Source organism: Protopterus annectens, chromosome 17.part0 (genome assembly GCF_019279795.1).
Source record: "Protopterus annectens isolate FY-2018-M chromosome 17.part0, PAN1.0, whole genome shotgun sequence".
Classification (NCBI taxonomy): domain Eukaryota; kingdom Metazoa; phylum Chordata; order Ceratodontiformes; family Protopteridae; genus Protopterus; species Protopterus annectens.
Window position 1 is genome coordinate 557,163,741 of NC_056751.1, and position 18,821 is coordinate 557,182,561.

Sequence of the window (18,821 nt, forward strand, 5' to 3'; positions counted from 1 at the left end):
ATTCATGAGAGTAGCATTTCTGAAAGTCAGTATACTAAGTAATGTTTGTAATAGTTTTGTTAGAGAAAACAATTTCGTAATACTTTGTATGCTGACCTATGATTTCTTTGATACTATAGCTGCTCGGTGGGATGATTCTATATTACTTTTTATCTTTTTTGCAAAAGCATCATTGTGACTTGGTAGAGAAATCTAATTAATTTCTGTAGCATAAGTAAAACTGAAATGTCAGTGGTGCAGGAAAAAAAAAACATTAATCTGAAAACTTGGCAAAATGCAAAATGCCTCTCTATGATGATACGGCAATCTGCAGTGTCCCCACCCATAACTAACATTCTTTTGGCCTGAAATGTTTGAAACTGTGACCATGTTCATCTTGTCTTTACATCTCTGCATTACATCTGCTACACTCTCAGCTCTGTGATTTGCATTTGTAGAATACCTCAGGTTCTTTGCTATTTTCCATATGAAGGGCCGCTGAAAATGAATATCTCAAAAACATTTAATTTTAATTATGTGGATTACATTGCAGTGGTAAGGCACTAATAGAATGTGGTTTATGTGATCAAAAGCTCTGACCCTGGGCAAATTTAACATTGTTGTGCTATGTACAGAGGGCATGTTCACCAGAACAAGGATTGCAGTCTACTAAATGCTTATTGAAATAATTATCATTTTTCTAGGTAGAGTCAAAGATCGTTATTCAAATAAGTTTAAGATTTGTTATCAAAATCAAAGGTTACTTTTGTAAAAATAATGTATATATTTTATGTGGAGCTTGTCTCCTCAGGCCTTTGATGAAAATGGGCCTTTTGCCTAGTCAGACTATGCCCATAAACAAATGCCAATAAATAATTGAATAAATAAATAAAATAATTCCACAGAGAAGGTGCAGGTATATTGTAATAACTTCTGATTACATTTAGATTATAGGTGTCTAATGGTCATTGCCATGTGAGAACTGTGTGTCAGCATTTGTGAACAATAAAACAATGGACTGAGATGAACAGTGGAAAGCAGCATTGCATTCGTAAAGAGATGTTAGGTACAGGCTATATAAGAAAATCTTGCATGAGCACCAGACAGTGGCAATTCTAGTTGCATTTTGATTGCTGTGGCATAAACTGATGAGACTTTGTGCAAATCAAGCTTTCATTATATTAACTGTGTGGGAGTAATCAGCATGTTTTGTTGACTATAATACCCTCATTTTCTACAAAAACATTAAATGGAATGATTATTTTGAAAGGCCAGCATCATACAGCTGGAATTGTGGGAGCTGCTGTTACTCTGAAGTCGTTGTACATCTTTCACTGAGATGTAAACAATATCACTGCTCTAACCATCTGACTAGATCCTTCCTCTCTGTCCCGCTCTTCCCCAAAACAGCATATCACTACCACACTACCACCACAAACTACAGCACATCTCTTGTGCAGACTTCCTCTAAACTAATCATCATCAGAATGACCTCTTAATTCATCACTGACCTTCTCAGGTGCCCATCTAATTCTTATCCCAAACACATATTTCTCTGGCCGCCACATACCTTTCTGTACAGATCTTCTGCTTTATAGTCCTCATTAAGTCATCCCTCAAAGAACTTTACCTCATCTCACACTAAGTTCTTCTGTATCCTTATCCAAGGCTTTCCTTTTTATTATGCAACAATCTCACTCTCTCTCTCTGCATTCTTTTACAATTGTGTCAGCCCAACCTGGGCACTCAAGTATCATTACCCTCTCACTGAGTGCCTATCTTCAGTACTGTTGTTGTATAAAAAAAAATTCCTTATAGTATGTGTATTGTACAGTGCAACCACCAAAACTGTCTTTGTATTAATTGTTATAAATGATCCACTTTAATGCATGCATATTGCAGTGCAACCTCCAAAAACGTCTTTGTATAATTTTTATAAAAGATCCTCTTTTATTTATGTGTACTGTATAGTGTAATCAATTAATTTAAACTCTCTGTATGTTATAATCTTTTAAATATTTTTGCTTTAATATATGCTTTGCACATTGTCATAATAACATTTTCTATGTAACCCTGGAGCTTTTCTCCCTGGGCCTCCACTGAAAAGGGGTTTTAATTCCTAGTCAGACTTTCCCAGTAAACAAATGTAAATAAGTCAGTGTATTAACCTTGGAGTTGATTATTTTTACAGGATGGTAAAGGGAATCTAAATTACAACTAAGGGTGGGGTTAAATGGTGAATCCTCATAGAAAAAATTTAAAATAATTTTAAATACAAATTAACTGCTCTGAGCGTTTAGATATTCCACCATGTAACTATAGTTCCTTCAGCTTTTGTCTATAACAGACAAAACTATATAAATTATAGTCAATGAAGGAAATCCTTACAATAGAGTTCCTCTGTAATTGGTTCTAGTGACTGGTGATGCCAACATGCTAATCCTTGTCACATTGTTTTGCAGAGCTGCTCTCCTGCTAATTGGTGTGTTTATTACAATCTATTCTTTTGATTTGTCTGTTCATAGGATCATAGGAGATTACTAGGCTATCAACCTGGAGGTCATTTTAAGCCTAGCATTTTCAACCCAATGTAATACCGTAGAGGTACTAGCCAATATCCAAGATTGCATTTAGTGATGAATGCCCATGTCCAGAAGGGTTGTGGGCTCTATCCCTGGTAAGAATTTAAGGTGCTCTGTCCACTCATCCAGGTTCCTTTTGAACAGTATCATAGAAGTGCTCTGTTTCACATGAATTGGTAGCCTGTTCCAAAGACATGGTAGTCACTGGGAGATAAATCTGTCCCTCTAGCATGTCCTATTTAAGTCACAGGCCATATTTACGTCCCTGGAATGGGTAGCCCTAGACCCATTTGATTTACAGATATCCAGTAAGTTACAACCTACTCTGCTGATTGGTCTGTTCATTACAACCTACTCTGTTAATTGGTCTGCTCATTATGGTCTGCTCCTTACTGCTTGTATGCCTGTGAAGCAGGATACAGCAGTTGTGTATTGGCCTGTAAAATACCAATGGCTAGTGCTGTGAACATTTTCCACTATAACTGAGTGCAAATTAACAGACATGAGGACGTGGCTTAATGGCTACATATGCTTCAAGGTTTCACAACATCGCTTGAGTTTCGGATGCAGAAAGGCTGATGTAGAGAATCTGAAGTTTTGTAAAGGACAACAGAAAAAAATCAAAGAGGGACCCAGGATTTGATCTGTGTCCTTGTAAGAGTTTACAAGTTTTGGAAGAAAGATTTTGCTTTGAACCAAAGAAATACCTTCCATTGGTGACTGTTTGGACAAGTATGGCTCCGCTATATTTTCTTGCAAGAGCTGAAACAACTTTGAACTGTTTCATTCCTGAGATGAGGTTGATTGTGAAGAGTTGGAAAGATGTAATACTATTTTCTTAATTTATTGGGGTACTTTTAGGATATGTTTCTGCTTTAGTGCTCTTCTTCCACTTGATAAGTTACCTTTGCTGTTTTGGGATAATTTAAAGTAACACTTCTACAGATGATAGTACATCAGTTTGTTAATTTGTCCTAAATGAGTCCGCTAATTAGAATGGTAGTATTTACAACCACAGTGGCACATATCATTTGGGGTAAAAATACATATATGCTCAAATACCACTGCACCTTGTGGTTTCATATAACATACACTGATATGCCATAGTCTTAGACTAGATGTTCAAAATATGTAAAGTGACCCTACTAGAATGTTGCGTGTCTCATTTCAATGTACTAACCATTAAAAAAATCAGAACATCTCATTCAATCTAAATGTATCTCTGATGAAGTTCCATCTATCTGTGACAGGTTGTTTGCTCTTTTCATGCTGAACATAACCTTTACAGACAGCACAGATCTCTTTTCTCCTTAATGAGTTATTTTTCATGGGTTGGGGGCATAGCTTACATAGTAGCTTATGATAGTCATCAGTCAATGCATTCTTCAGGTAATTCATTCATTCATAGCTTCATAGGTTCATAGGTGTGTTCTAGGCTAATGGCCCTGGAGCCTTTACAAGCCTAACCCATAGGATTACCCTGGCATCGTGCCACCCAACCTTAGTTCCCAGTGCCTCTGTCGAGTAGAGCCACTGGAGTGATCCGTGGGGTGAATTTTCTATTTCCCATCCATTCATCAAGATTTATCTTGAAGAGGGCCAGTGATGTGCTCTGTTATATGTATGGGAAATCTATTCCATAGCATGGGCAGTCTGTGGGTTATGAACCTGTCCCTTCAGCTTGCTCAGCGTGTTCATTGCTTATTTATTTGCTTTTTCTTTATTTATTTGTTTACCTGTTATACCCGTTAGGCACAAGTACACCTTTGCAGGGCAACCCAGGTGCATTGTCTGGTTAAGCGGTCTGTAAGTCAGAAGGCAAATAGAGAATGAAGGAATCAAACCCAAGACTACAGGATAAAGCTCATTAGTAGATCATAGTCTTAACGTTCTGCTCTAAACGTTCTGACTGCGTAATCAGTGATAAACACCTTATACTAATTAGATAAGTCAGTCGGATTGTCACACTGGAACACATGCATACCACAGAATGTTGACTCCTCTCTTGTAGATTCTTCTCTGGTGTAGTAGGGGTATAATCTGTAGATAGAGGCATTTGCTTTTAGGCACATCCTCTCCCCTCCTTGATTTTTGGGGCAGCAAGGCCGCCTGTTCACCAGCACAATAACAGCTATAATCATACTAAATCAAATCCAAGCAATAATATGGAAATACAGGAAGCTTCACATCTCTGTCACTTTCATTTGTAGTGGTCATGACTGGCACGGCTGGCTATCAGGGCCACTGAACCACACTGCAGTCAGTTTGGAAGGCACCAAGGCTATTTCCTTAAACTCCTCTGTGAGAACAATGTTATTTTCAACTGATTATAGCTTTCTGGAATAAGAAATGAGCAATTTTCTGCAATAGTCATAAAATAACATATCCTCAGCACAAAACACGATGCCAGAAATATACTAGAATTCGTCCAAGCAACTCATAGCTTGTTTTATATTTTTTCAAAATATGATGAATTATGAATGTATTAAATTAAATGAAAATGAGTAACCAAGGTAATCTTCAGCATAGTTTACAACAGCACATTGAAACTTATTTAGATTCAAATTCAGGCTGCCCTGTTTCATGTGAAAAGAGGAACTAATCATCTAATCTTTGTCAAAGCTTCCTTTCCCAAATGGTAAGTCCCACATAAACAGATATTCACCCACACAGTGCTGCAGAGTATGTCTTCCTTATTTTGTTTTCTGCTTTACTCAGTGGTTATCCATGCATTTGTGTACTGTTATGGTTCTGTTACCTGAGTGATTAGTAACTTCCTTAAATTAAATATATTCTTATTAGTAACAAAAAATACTGGACTGAATTCTAACACCCTTTGAAATCAAAACTTCCTTTTAACTGCTTCTTCTCTGGAGCATTTTCGCTAACTATATAATAAAGAGCCAAGGTAATGGGTTGCTAAAAAGTTTTGTCCTGCAGCTATACCTCTCATCTGTCCAGATTTTTGTAGAATGTCCAGATTTGTGGCTCACATTTTTGGTTTGTTCCTCATAAAATTGGTAGTTTTCTGGCAAATTACTGGAATGATCTGAGGACTGAAGTCACTATATAATGTCATATATTTGAATTTCAGACTTCAAATCCTTCAGAAAATGCATGTTAAAACAAACCCTGTAACTCTAACAACTTTTTAAGTTTATAAGAACAATATTTAAAATATGTCCCTATTTTAAGGCCTTTGTCCTCCCATTTTGTCGGGCTTTGTCCAGATTTCTTGCACTAAGAGTTTGAGAGGTATGCCTGCACCCTTGGTTTCATTCATATCAGTGTCCACTTGTAGGCATTGCAAACATACCTCTTAACCTCTTGGTGCAAGAAATCTGGATAAAGCCTGACAAAATGGGGGAACAAAGGCCCAAAACTAGGAACATATTTTAAATATTGCTTTTAATATCTTAGAAAGTTGCTAGAGTAAAAGGGTTTAACAGACATTTTCTGAAGGATTTAAAGTTTGAAACTGAAATATATGACATTATTTAGTGACTTCAATCCTCAAATCATTCCAGTGATTTGCCAGAAAATATGAGCCAAAAATCTGGACATTCTGTGAAAATTTGCAAATCTGACCACATCACATACACCATTTCTCTGAAGTTCTTTCTCTGAAGAAACATTTGCATATAGAGGTTTATTGACATAACAAAACAAATGAAAAGAAAATGTATTCTGAGACTGTACACTTCATATGGGGTAAGCTGTCCTTGTTTGCTAAATGGCATGCTTATCACAGCTTGATCAAAGTAGACTTTTTGACTGCAAACTGTTTTGCTGGTTGATGCAACTCAGACAATGAAAATTCTAAGTGTAGCTTAATTTCTCCTGAATCACTATTACATGGATGAGAGATGGAAGCAAAAAATGCAAACATAAATTAAATGTAACTTGCTAAATGCATTATGAATACAAAAGATCACTCTCATTAACCAATGTATTAATTATAATGCCATTGCTAACATGTTGCAGAAATGTTCCTGTCTGAGATACCCTTAAGGCTAGAAACTTCAGGCGTTGCTTACTGTACTTTCAATTTAGGATTGGAAAACTTCACACTTCTGAGCATTAGGTAATTTAAGAAATGGAATAGGGTTGAAATTTTAATAAGCAATTTTAACAATATCCAGTCATTTGATTATTTATTTATATATTTATTGAGTTACTTCAGGAGTAGTACAACCTTTTGAGTAACAGACTTGTTTCAAAGGATTCATGTTGGCTAATATAAACTAAAGAAAAGGAGCTAATTATATGAAAATAACCATAAAACTCCTGACAGAATGATGAAGCATATTGCAGTAGCTACTGGATATGTAGAAGGTATAGCAAAAATATTTTTTTTTCAATAAGTCAGATGCAGGTATTTCATATTATTTAGGCTATAAATTATGTATACTGATGTGACGATGTGAGGTATTGCCAGCTATGCCAGGAGAAGTAGGGCAGTGGATGTGTAACATATGCCAGCACAGCTGGCTGACATTTAGTAAAGACTTGTATGTTATTTGAATATCAAACTGATTTGTACAGATGCTTGTGTTGAAAATGTATCAACAGTGGGTCCTGCTGGACAGAAAAGAAATATACATGCATGTAGTAACTGATTAAATGTATGCATTGTAACTGTTGAACTGAATATATTGTAATAGATGATACTGGGAGAGAAAAGGTTAATCACAATCCAGCTACAGCTAACTTTGAAAAATGTTCTGAAATTAAATGACTAGGCCTAAGCCATAAAGATGTTATCCTCACAGTTTTGAATGAAGCCAGAGAAATAATGTCTGTAAGAAGTATGGTTTGTTAGTTTCTATAGGAAGAGCAGAAGTGTTAAAATTGTTTTATAGCTTCTAGGTGCTGCAATAAATTTTAGCAAACTGTGAGATATGTACTGTAACACATATGTACTAAATCCTGGCAGCTACTAGTGATTGGGGTAGTGTGGGAAACAGAGTCTGATGACCAGATGCATGTTATTCTGGAATCCATCACTAAAATGATGTTTTAATACTAGGTGAGACTGAAGTGTCAGTGCAGTCTGTTTTTGTAATCTGACAAAGAAGGATCTCTCACCCACTTTGTCATGTCCTGCTCTAATAAGTAAGCAGGAAATAATAATTATTTAGATCACTCAGGAAAATATAGCGAGATTAGTTAAGTATTTTTTTTGTAACTGTGTGAACCTGTCCACCTGTGTTATTTTTAATATTTCCTGTGATTGTAACTTTGGTGTTTATTGTAAACAGATATTTAGTATTTTCATGTTCCTTTTTTATTAAATATATTTAAATGTGTCATTGTGGCTGGTCCTTTAGAGAATACTTTAACCTTTGAGAGTATTTATATTTATTCAGTGACAGTATGGCCACTCCTGAAAGCTTTACTGCATTGGTCTAAACACTATCATTGGTATTAATATTAATTTCACTCAGTATAATTGGGTACCCTGTAAGAGCCTTAGAGTAGCTGGTTTTGGAGTGTCTGGTAGCAGTAACTACCCTATAGTCTAAGCAGAAGGGGGCATAGCAAGTAAATCTGTGCCAGCCTTTCCCATGTATGTGTGTGTGTGTGTGTGTGTGTGTGTGTGTGTGTGTGTATATGTGAACATATACTGCTATCTGCTACATGGAATAGACTGGACACCCCTTAAACAACTATCCCTTAATAATGCTGTACTATACTTTAATAACACCTTCCTTCACATACTTAATACACTAGCACCCATTCATATGAAAAGAATCAAAAAGTGCTCAGCACCATGGCTTTCTAAGGACTGTAAACACCTGATGAAGCAAAGGGACCTAGCCTGGATAACCTGGAAACTAAACAAAAATGAACAAAATCATGTAAATTTCAAAACACTGCATAACAAAGTGACAAAACGAATCAACAGAGATAAGAAGTCATACTATTCTAAGCTTCAACTTCAGCATAAAATCAACCCCAATAAATTTTGGCACTCCATATTTTCTCTACTTAACTCTGGAACAAACAGACAGAACAACCCATAACCTGATACCCCTCCATCACATATAGCTGACATCTTTAACCAGCACTTCATAAAATCAATATCAGACCTACTAATGAGCACTCCTTATGCTGGACCCCCACCGTTCAACCTTGTCAGACATCAACCCTAGACCATCAACTACTTCTCACCCTGTCATTAATAACCCTTCTACTCAACAATATGTCTTACAAACCCCATTCTCATTTCAGCCCATGCCCACTGACACCATTAAGAAACTACTACAAAAACTAAAACCCTGTTCCACCTCAGCTGATAATCTTCCACAATACTACCTCAAACTGGTTGCCAACTCAATCACCTGCCTAATCAGTATCATTATAAATAGATCTTTATCTGAATCAGAACTACCTACCATATGGAAACAATCTTACATCACCCCATCCGTCTGTCACCATCTTGTCACCCATATCCAAAATTCTTAAGAGAGGTATACATCAGCAGGTAATGCAATATCTATTGCAAAACAATTTTTTAACCAAATCCCAGCATGGGTTCTGACCCAGCCACAACACAGCTACAACCCTATTATCCTTTATAGACACTGTGAACAAGGCCAGAGATGCAGGATGGTATACTGCTTCAGTATTCCTTGATCTCTCCAAGGCCTTTTTCACCCCTTACTGTTGAACACCCTGTCTAACTTAGACTTCTCACATAGCACAGTAAAATGGTTTCAGGGCTACCTCAAGGATCTTAAACAAGCAGTGAAATGGTCCAATGAATGCTCACCCTTTCTCCACAACCCTAGTGGAGTCCCTCAAGGCTCCATCCTCCGATCACTATTCTTTAACATTTTCACAAACAACCTTCACACTGCATCTTACCCTGGAACCCTCATTCAGTATGCTGATGATTCCACCATAAACAGTACCGCTCAATCACTACCAGAACTACATTCAAAAACTCAACAGTCCTTTACTGTAGTCGAATCCTGGTTACGAAATCCCAACTCTTTCTTAATCCAAAGAAGACTAAACTAGTACTCTTTCACCACAAAGACAGCTCCCCATGTCACTGATCATTTCAACATCCTTGCATCTGACAACACTGTCATAGAAATAGTGCAGGAAACCAAACTTCTAGGAGTTATCATTGACAATAAACTTTCATTCAACCCCCATATACAGCAAAATATAAAGAAAACACATCAAAAATTGGTACTCTTATATAGAAACAACATTTCTTTACTGCAGCAACCTAAACAACCCTTGCAAAACCACTTTTACTTCCCCCCTTCATTACAGTGCACCTATCCTAATTAATGTACAAACTTCTACCCTAAACAGGATGGAACAGTGCTACAACAAAGTTGCAATGTTTGCCACAAACTCTAGATATCACAAATGCCACTGAAAACCATTCAGCTATCCATGTTGCACAACCTTATTTTGAAACCTATTGCCTGCCCTGCACTAGCCAATCTAATCACATCTTACACACCCAATCAATCCCTACAATTAGAAGACAAAAATCTCTTAGCTATCTCAAAACCCACAAATAAACCAGGTCACTCTCTGTATTCTTACTCTGCCTCTGTACTATGGAAGTCACTACCTCTAGCTACCATGTCTATGCATGGCCTAACCCATTTCAAAGCCTCTTTAAAAAATCATTTCAAAAATACATGGCTCTGCTCCAACATAAAGCATGCCTAATGTTCACCGCTTCCTTTTCCACGTTAGTCTCATCCTCCTCTTCTGTCATATTTCACTCTCTCATAGTCTGCAAGATCCTAAGGCTCTTCAAACTCCTTCTCTGTTTCTATACTATATCCTTAAGCTACTGCTCAGACTGTAATGCCGCTATTCTTCTTAACTCTCTCACTATTTACATCACTAACTTCCTGGGTATTACTTTCCTAACTGAAACAGCATTCTATTTTTTTCATGTACTATAACAATCATTGTCATACAGTGTGTGAAGGCTGCCAGCCCAGCTTGCTAGAATTTTGTAAATAATTCTATGTCATTGTAAATATTAATATGATCCATAGGCTTGTCTATAAATGTAAGTAACCTGTATGTTATGTGCTGATCTTCAAAAATGTAACCACAGTGCACCCTGCTGGAAAAGAGTAGAAATGTATATGGACTATATGCCTGTGCAAATGCATGTTTTCATAGTAGAAATTGGAACATACAGAGTTAACTTGCAAACTCTAAGAAATTAAGTAAAGAGTTTAACCATTGTGTTTACCACAAGTAGAAGACAGAATGTCTATAGCTAGAGTTTATTTCTATTGTCTTAAGACAGAGATAATTACCAGGTTTCAAATGTAAAGTGATTTTGTATTGCTTTGTGGCTTCCTAGTAGCTGTACATCTGAGAGATAAGTATTTTTCACAGACACATGTTAAATTCTGTTGGTTCCTGTTAGCCTGAGAACTAAGGGCAGAAGTGACAAGAATGATGTAATCTGATATGACCCAGCAGAAATGTTTGATAGTAATTTAAGAACTATCTTAGAGAGAAAGTCAGTGCATTTTGTATTTGTCTCTGGACCTGTAAACATCTCACCAGCATTTGCCTTGCTCTCTAAGTAAGACTTAAATCATAGTATCTCTCTTAGAGATATATAGGAAAATAGCATGATCAGTCTAGATGTTTTCTGTATTTATCTGCGACTGTCCTGCAATGTTGTTTTATAGTATTTCCTGTGATTCTGAACTCTGCTGTCACTGTATTGAGTTATTGGGTGTTGTCTTGTTCTGTTATTATTTATTATTAAACATATTTAAACCTTTTAGTTGTGGCTGGTTTTGTTTAGAGTTCTTAGAATACTTGCATGTATTTGGGAACACTGTAGAGGCCACTCCTAAATAACCTTCAAGTCTTGGACACACTTACCATTTGGATAATAGTAACATTGCACAGTAGAATTGGTCACCCCTTGGGAAAGGCCTTAAGTAGCTGATAAAGGGTGGTTGGTGGGAGTGATTTCTACCTTATAGTCTGGGCAGAAGGGGGCATAGCTAGTGAGCCTGTACCAGCCTTCCCCAGGAGTGTCTGTGTGTTTGTATATAAATCAAATCTCAAAGTGTGTGTGTGTGTGTGTGTGTGTGTGTGTGTGTGTGTGTGTGTGTGTGTGTGTGTGTGTGTCAGCTACTTGGGCAGGGACACAAAGCACTGGTTAGACAGGAAAGGTGATGGAAGTTTTGGCTTGACACTTGGCTGAGATCTTAACCCTATAGCTGTGCCACTTGGGAGTTTTGTTGGGGATCTGGAGAGAGAGGGAGAAACCAGCCCCAGACTGACTGTGTTCTCTGTGTACTCTTAAGGGAACTTGTACTTTACTGTGTGTACTTGTCATCCTCCAAATATGCACTTCCCTAGCTGGTGTTAGTGGGAAGGATTGAGGCTCCTTGATTACTGGGCCAGTGCAAGGGTGTCACACAGTGCACTACGTACATACTACTTTTGGGCACCATCTACTCATAGGCTATGTATATGGTGAGAGTGACTATTACTATCTATGTTTTAACTCTATAGAATTATCTAGATGTGTACTCTTGTAACATAGTTTCTTTCAACTTATTTTTGTATAGTATTTCTAACGTCATTTGTATTGTATTGGATTATATTGTATTTGTTTTATATGTGGAACTTTTCTCCCCAAACCTCTGTTAAATGGGTTCTGTGGACCTAGTCAGACCACCCTGGTAAACAAATGTCAAATAAATAAATAAATACACATCAAATCTGAAAGAGTGTGTGTGTGTCAGCTGCATGGAGCAGGGACACGAAGCACCGATTTCACTGAGAGGGTGCTGGAGGACTTGGGTTGGACACTCGGCTGAGGACTCAACTCTATAGCTGTGCCAGTGGGGACTCTTACTGGGGATCTGAAGAGAGAGAGAGAGAAAACTAGCTCCTTGCCTGATTATGTTCCCTATGTGCTCTTAAGGGAAATTGTACTTGATGATGAGAGGAGATGCTGATTCTTTGCCATGGACATGAAGGTAATGGGGAAGGGAATAACCGGACCCAAGAAATAATAGTTTCTTTCAACTTATTTTTGTATAGTATTTCTAACGTCATTTGTATTGTATTGGATTATATTGTATTTGTTTTATATGTGGAACTTTTCTCCCCAAACCACAGTTTACAGAGGGTGATAATTTTGGTAGTTTTAGTCATATATTTGAAATAGTATGTAAACAATATAATGTTGAACAAGGGCTCTGTGTACAGTTCCATACACCCTTACTCCATGGTAAAACTGTAACTGCTCTTTCTCATTGTCTGATATTGATTGTTTACATTAACATCTGAAGATTACAAAAACAATTTTGTGAGCATAGACGCAAGGCAGATGAAAGTGTGTGTGATTATATTGCTGAGTTAAGTACTTATTTTCATAGGTGAGGTGAGTGAGTGGGTGTCAGGTCACCACTTTTGATGGGCTGGCAGACCTTTTCTGCTGAGGGAACAAACCCTTAGCACTTTGCCTGAGGACATGAGAATCTGGTTAGCAGACTGAAAATGTAACTCTGCAAATGTTCTTGGGGAAAAATTGGGATCTGTACTTAGCAAGCAAGGCATCACTGCACAAGAAATGGATATCCAGTGCTGCACATGGATATAAGAGAACCCATGATGGAAAGTTTAAACCACCCCAACAGAGTCCATCAGTAACAGGCAAAGCCACAGTTCAGGCTAAAATCAAGGGTTAAATGTTTTGGGGGCTATGTATCATACAGATGTCCACAGAGGCAAGGTGGTGAACAAAAGGTGGGAGAGCCAGCAGGGGAATAACAGTATGCCAGTGGTACATTGTCTGAGGACAACAGGGGTATCAAACTATAACCAAAGTTTATATCAGTTTTAGTGGATGGAAAACAGGCCACTGCTAAGAGAGACACAGCCTCTGACATAACCATTGTGAAATATGCAGTGGTTAAAGAGGAGCAGTATTTGCTTTGGCAGTCCACTCCAGTCAGACCCTTAGGAGGACCCCATTCAAAATGCCTTTGGACAAGCTTTACCTTGACTGGGAGGGAGGAAAAGGAAGCAAGCAAGTAGGTATGCTTGAGGATATCCCTGCAGATGTCTTGATAGGGAATTATTTTGATAATGCAGTACCTTGTGTGCATACAGTTACATGCAGTCAGGCTTAGAGACAGGCTGGTTTTGTTTAGAGTTCTTAGAATACTTGCATGTATTTGGGAACACTGTACAGGCCACTCCTAAATAACCTTCAAGTCTTGGACACACTTACCATTTGGATAATAGTAACATTGCACAGTAGAATTGGTCACCCTTTGGGAAGGGCCTTAATTAGCTGAGAAAGGGTGGTTGGTGGGAGTGATTTCTACCTTATAGTCTGGGCAGAAGGGGGCATAGCTAGTGAGCCTGTACCAGCCTTCCCCAGGAGTGTCTGTGTGTTTGTATATAAATGAAATCTCAAAGTGTTTGTGTGTGTGTGTGTGTGTGTGTGTGTGTGTGTGTGTGTGTGTGTGTGTGTGTGTGTGTCAGCTACTTGGGCAGGGACACAAAGCACTGGTTAGACAGGGAAGGTGATGGAGGTTTTGGCTTGACACTTGTCTGAGATCTTTACCCTATAGCTGTGCCAGTTGGGAGTTTTGTTGGGGATCTGGAGAGAGAGGGAGAAACCAGCCCCAGACTGACTGTGTTCTCTGTGTACTCTTAAGGGAACTTGTACTTTAATGTGTGTACTTGTCATCCTCCGAATATGCACTTCCCTAGCTGGTGTTAGTGGGAAGGATTGAGGCTCCTTGATTACTGGGCCAGTGCAAGAGTGTCACACAGTGCACTACGTACATACTACATTTGGGCACCATCTACTCATAGGCTATGTATGTGGTGAGAGTGACTATTACTATCTATGTTTTAACTCTATAGAATTATCTAGATGTGTACTCTTGTAACATAGTTTCTTTCAACTTATTTTTGTATAGTATTTCTAACGTCATTTGTATTGTATTGGATTATATTGTATTTGTTTTATATGTGGAACTTTTCTCCCCATACCTCTGTTAAAATGGGTTCTGTAGACCTAGTCAGATCACCCTGGTAAACAAATGTCAAATAAATAAATAAATACACATCAAATCTGAAAGCGTGTGTGTGTGTCAGCTGCATGGAGCAGGGACACGAAGCACCGGTTTCACTGAGAGGGTGCTGGAGGACTTGGGTTGGACACGGCTGAGGACTCAACTCTATAGCTGTGCCAGTGGGGAGTCTTACTGGGGATCTGAAAAGAGAGAGAGAAAACTAACCCCTTGCCTGATTATGTTCCCTATGTGCTCTTAAGGGAAATTGTACTTGATGATGAGAGGAGATGCTGATTCTTTGCCATGGACATGGAGGTAATGGGGAAGGGAATAACCGAACCCAATAAATAATAAAGGCCAATAAATTTCTTCCACAGTTTACAGAGGGTGATAATTTTGGTAGTTTTAGTCATATATTTGAAATAGTATGTAAACAATATAATGTTGAACAAGGGCTCTGTGTACAGTTCCACACACCCTTACTCCATGGTAAAACTGTAACTGCTCTTTCTCATTGTCTGATATTGATTGTTTACATTAACATCTGAAGATTACAAAAACAATTTTGCGAGCATAGACGCAAGGCAGATGAAAGTGTGTGTGATTATATTGCTGAGTTAAGTACTTATTTTCATAGGTGAGGTGAGTGAGTGGGTGTCAGGTCACCACTTTTGATGGGCTGGCAGACCTTTTCTGCTGAGGGAACAAACCCTTAGCACTTTGCCTGAGGACATGAGAATCTGGTTAGCAGACTGAAAATGTAACTCTGCAAATGTTCTTGGGGAAAAATTGGGATCTGTACTTAGCAAGCAAGGCATCACTGCACAAGAAATGGATATCCAGTGCTGCACATGGATATAAGAGAACCCATGGTGGAAAGCGTAAACCACCCCAACAGAGTCCATCAGTAACAGGCAAAGCCACAGTTCAGGCTGAAATCAAGGGTTAAATGTTTTGGGGGCTATGTATCATACAGATGTCTACGGAGGCAAGGTGGTGAACAAAAGGTGGGAGAGCCAGCAGGGGAATAACAGTATGCCAGTGGTACATTGTCTGAGGACAACAGGGGTATCAAACTATAACCAAAGTTTATATCAGTTTTAGTGGATGGAAAACAGGCCACTGCTAAGAGAGACACAGCCTCTGACATAACCATTGTGAAATCTGCAGTGGTTAAAGAGGAGCAGTATTTGCTTTGGCAGTCCACTCCAGTCAGACCTTTAGGAGGACCCCATTCAAAATGCCTATGGACAAGCTTTACCTTGACTGGGAGGGAGGAAAAGGAAGCAAGCAAGTAGGTATGTTTGAGGATATCCCTGCAGATGTCTTGATAGGGAATTATTTTGATAATGCAGTACCTTGTGTGCATACAGTTACATGCAGTCAGGCTTAGAGACAGGCATCTGGGTCTGGTAGCCTCTGGGAGACCCAGACAGACCCCACACCTGAAGCCAGGGCTGGTGAGGCAGCTGTGTCTGGGTGGGAGCTACCTTGTACCAGTGAGTCTGAAGATGAGCAACGGCTGCTGTTAGGTACTGATGTTCCCTTGGACAGAGTGACTGCAAGGGCAGAGGTGAGTGGTAGTACCCAAGCTGAGAGTGAGGCACTGCTGTCAGAGGATACCAAGCGCCCTGTGGAAAGGCAGCTGGGAAGAGTTACCAAGAGAGAGTTGAGACAGGCTCAGCTCTCAGACCCCACACTAATAGGCTTGAGGGAGGTAGCTAGGGATGGACCTAATTCTCAAGGAAAAGGGGAGCTATTTGAATATCAAACTGATTTGTACAGATGCTTGTGTTGAAAATGTGTTAACAGTGGGACCCACTGGGCAGAAAAGAAATATATATGCATGCAGTAGCTGATTAAATGTATGGATTGTAACTGTTGAAATGAATATGTTATAACGGAATATACTGGATGAGAATAAGTTAATCACAGTCCAGCAGTTCTTTTATTATTTATTAAATATATTTAAAGTTGTCACTTTACCTGGTCCTTTAGAAAATATTTTAACCTTTGGGAGTACTTGTATTTATTCAGTGACACTGTGGCCACTCCTGAAAGCCTTACTGAACTGGTCATAACACTGTCATTAGTATTAATATTAATTCCACTCAGTATAATTAGGTACCCTTGTAAGAGCCTTAGAGTAGCTGGCTTTGGAGTGTCTGGTGGCAGTAACTACCTTATAGTCCGGGCAGCAGGGGGCATAGCTAGTAGATCTGTGCCAGCCTTTCCCAGCGGGGTGTGTGTGTGAGTGTGTGTGTGTGTGTGTGTGTGTGTGTGTGTGTGTGTGTGTGTGTGTGTGTGTGTGTGTGTGTGTGTGTGTGTGTGTGTGTGTGTGTGTGTGTGTGTGTGCGCAAAAATCAAATCTCAGAGTGTGTGTGTGTCAGCTGCTTGCAGCAAGTGTATGAAGCACTGGTTTCACTGTGGGGGTGCTTGAGGACTTGGCTTGGACACTCGGCTGAGGACTCAGTTCTATAGCTGTGCCAGTGGGGACTCTTACTGGGGATCTGGAGAGAGAGGGAAAACCAGCCCCCAGAATGAATGTATTCCCTGCATGCTCTTAAGGGAAATTGTGATTGATGCAGAGAGCTACATTTGGAAATACTGGGTGTATCCATTTTTGTTCCGAGTGAATGTCCTTCTCCATTGTCAGTGGTGAGGATTCAGGTTCCTTGATTACTGGCCTAGAATGGGGACGTCGCAACTTGGGCACAACTACGTAAGATTGCTATGTATATGGGTTTGTAATAAAAGTCCTAAGAAATGTAACCTAAGTGTAGAATCATGGGAACTGTGAAACAATAGTGAGTAAGACCATAATCTGGTGAAAAGGACATAACCGGGGGGGGGGGGGTGAAAGATATCCTTTGGGGAGAAGACCATGATCTCTGGGGTGAAAGACATAATCTGAAATAGAAGGCCATGATCTGGAGGTGATGGTTATATCTGGGGAGAGGCCATGATCTGTGGTGGAAGGCCATAATCTGGGGGCAAAGGCCATTATCCAGGGAAGAAGTCCATGATCCTGGGAAAGGCCTTGATCAATGTGTTGAAGGTAATGACTGAGGGAGATAATGGTCATGATCTGAGGGAGACAGTAATGAACCAAGGACAGTGAAAGTCATAATCTGCTAGGGTATTGCTTTAGGTCTTCATGGAGGTTCAAGTAGATATAGCAAGGAAGCAGAAGTGGAGTGACATGGAGAGAAGAAGGCATAAGATACATTGTTTATTTATCCTTTGTTGACTAGATTAGTCCCACTAGGCTGGGTCGCAGCCTCTTTTTCAGGGTAGACCAGAGGTGGTAGTTATGGTACAGTGGCAGCATGGGATCTTTCACATCCACCTGAGCAACTACTAACTCAAGCAGATGGGGTCTTGGTTTAATATCTCTTCTAAAGGATGGCACACTCAGGAGTGCAGCACCCCTCTTATGCTGCACTGCAGCAATTGATCTATCTTCTGTGGGAATAGAACCCACAGCCTTCTGCACCAAAGGCTACCCATTGCACCACTTACAACTAAATCATATTAAAGATGGCACACTGCTTTTCCCCCATTTCACTAATATAGTACTTTGTTTCTGTATCGCAATGGAAATAGTAGAAATAACGCAGTAATAAAATCTAGCTGTAAAATAACTATATATTATGCTCTTATGGAAAAATGTGCAAGTGTTCTATAGGTGAAATGTATAGATATGGCCATTCACTTTACAAATGTGTGTGAAGGTAAGCACTTTTTGTAAACAGATAAATGACAACATACAGAACACCTTCATTACTGTCATCAGACAGCATATCTGTGGAAGGAATATATAGTGCCCCACTGATACTTTGACCAGACATAAGAGTAGTACCCTCCTGAACATAGGCTAGAAAGGGTAGCTGATCTATCTTGGAAAGAGCAGCATCCATCGCTGGCTAACCTCCGAGGTGACCTCCTAGAGGTGATCTCCTAGTTTTCTTGTCAATCAGGTCAAACCTAACAGTGTAACCCTATGAGGGTCACTTAGTTTTCTTGTACCCTCAAATATGTTCTGACATTTAACTTGTCTCTTAGGGCATTGGAATGCAATATTAAAATAAACAGTTAAAGACAGCAACACTATACAATGTATCCTGTTTGCATTTAACATATGGCTTTGAGTTTCAACATAACTCCCCCATATGTGTTTAAACTGAGAAAACAGTTCTAT

The 18,821-nt window shown here is 39.1% G+C and overlaps 1 protein-coding gene across 2 annotated transcripts in view; it reads left to right on the forward strand.

Annotated features, from left to right (window-relative positions):
• LOC122791600 (non-muscle caldesmon-like) overlaps nt 1-18,821 on the forward strand; it is a 1,000,623-nt gene that overhangs the window by 577 nt on the left and 981,225 nt on the right. The gene's annotated exons all lie outside the window — the stretch shown is intronic.